This window comes from Gobio gobio (assembly GCF_949357685.1).
Source record: "Gobio gobio genome assembly, chromosome: 21".
NCBI lineage: Eukaryota > Metazoa > Chordata > Actinopteri > Cypriniformes > Gobionidae > Gobio > Gobio gobio.
The window spans coordinates 40220495-40222994 of NC_137117.1; positions in this window are offsets into that span (position 1 = coordinate 40220495).

Below are 2500 nucleotides of genomic sequence, written 5' to 3' on the forward strand. Positions count from 1 at the left end.
CTGTCTATCTGACTGTCTGTCTGTTTCTGACTGTCTGTCTATCTGTCTGTCTGTCTGTCTGTCTGTCTGTCTGTCTGACTGTCTGTCTGTTTCTGACAGTCTGTCTGTCTATCTGATTGTCTGTCTATCTGTCTGTCTGTCTGTCTGACTGTCTGTCTGTGTCTATCTGTCTGTCTGTCTGTCTGTCTGTCTCTTTATGAAAAAATGCAGCTTTTGAAAAATTAGATATTTATTTATAGATGTATTTGATGCTTTTCCCATTTAACACAATAATGACTTTAAATTATTTTTGTGTTTGTGTGTGTGTGTGTGTGTGTGGGGGGGGGGGGGGGGGTAATTAACTAGATGGGTAAAGTTCGTAAACAAACTTTAAAGTTATAGCTTGTCTGAAAGTTTGAATGGCATTGTTGAAACTGATGTTTGGGACAGCAGGCGAACACACACAGCATGATTTACCACAGTTGTAGCATTTTGCTAACATGTTTCATCATGTTGATAGCATTATTTAGAACGAATTAGCAGGATGTTAACATGTTGTTAGCACGAATTAGCATGAAGCTATCACACACACATATACTACTAACCTTACGGGAACCAAGGACTGTTTTCCGGGCTAAATTTGAGCATCTTTAACCAGATTCCCTTGGTGCCCGTTTGGCTATTTTGATGATTTTCGTCCAGACATGCGCAGAGCCTCCACATGACGGCGCCGTTGTTCGCGTTTAACTTTAGGGGACACATTTATTATTGCTTTATTGAATCATAGAGATGTGCACTAGGCTACTTTTGGACGTCCAAATGAACTCTTGTCTTATAAAAGCGGGTTTTAATCAAGGATAAACTGGTTTTATGGCGTTTAATACATCACGAGAAGACAACAACAGCTGTCATTAGAGGCTTTACACACGCGCGCACACGGGCACGGGCACGCGCACGGGCTGTAATCACTCTAATCTCTGCGAGTGTTGCGTTCTGGGTGTTTCTCAACTCGTATCTTATTTAAAACTGCCGTTACATTATTACACAGGTGTTGTGAGACACATACGGCCTGAGTTATGGATCATTCGGAAGATGAGGAGAATTGCCGGTCAGTTTAATAGCAGAAGACCCGGAGAACGGTGAGTTTCAGATAAGCTTTTATCTCATATATAGAGGATTTAAAATCTGTGCTTTCGTTATGTTGTGTAAGTCTCTGAACTTATAGAAATATCTATAAGTGATTGAACGAGCGGTGATTAGTTAAAAAACACGGCAACGTTTAAAAAATTCTCATTAAATGATAAAACACCATCTCTGAATGTTCCCAGAGCGTTCCAAACGTCATATCTGGAACATTCCGTTTTGCAAATATGCAACATTTGAATGTTCTCTGAACGTTCCGAAATAAATAACAGAGTGGGGGTAAACGCCCCCCTTAAGGAAAATGTGATATTACAGTGAAACAAAACATAAATGTGACTAGAATAGCCATCCCGGGTTTGAATGACTATGGCAGGAGTTATTCACCAAATATTAAAATTGCTCAGCCTTCATAATTAATTCGCATTTTGACTGAAAATGTTTTTGTACAAACCACCGCTGGGGCAATATTTAGATTTTACCACCTAGTTATACTGCATTAAGTGTAAAACAAAGGATTTGATAGACAGAAATATGTTATTATAGTTATTATGACAGAGAGAAAATATGCCCTCTGGGGGGCGTTTTACCCCACAAGCTATGACTTTAAAAAAAAAAGTTTAATTTTTAAAATATAATTATATTCCTTATAAATAACATATCCTCTCAAACTTCAGACTTCACTATTCATCTATCATACATCACTGTGATATCCCGCAGAACAATATTCTCTTAAATACTTGTTTACTAATATCTGAAAATTATAGCGTTTAGCATGTAATCCTCTTCTCTTCAAATACGTAGCTGGTGTCAGCTTCCCCAAGGAGATTTGTTTATCCCCGTTGTCAAACGTAGTGCATAGAAGGCTTAACGTTTTTGCGCTGGCATTTTGCGAACCAGATCACTTTGAACGCACGTCCTGTTCCCGATGAGTATTGCCCACGGAACGCATCCAGTTGTTGAGCACGTTTATTATCGGCATAAAGTGTTTGAAATTAAACGCTGTATTAATGTCGCGATGACGTCATTCCGCGTCTGATGCGCACATTAGTTTCTTTAAAAGCGTCTCGGGCGTTCATTAGATAAACAAAATATCAAAGCAAGTGGTATATGTTTGAAAGAAAGATGCGCTGGGCAAAAACTAAATGGGTTATGTTTAGTGTATCATATAGTTAGTGTGACTATAGTGTATCATATAGTTAGTGTGACTATAGTGTATCATATAGTTAGTGTGACTATAGTGTATCATATAGTTAGTGTGACTATAGTGTATCATATAGTTAGTGTGACGAAGGGTAAAAATGTCCACTCTAAAAAATGTTGGGTTGAAAATGGACTAACCCAGCATTTGGGTTGTTTTAACCCAGCATTTGGGTTGTTT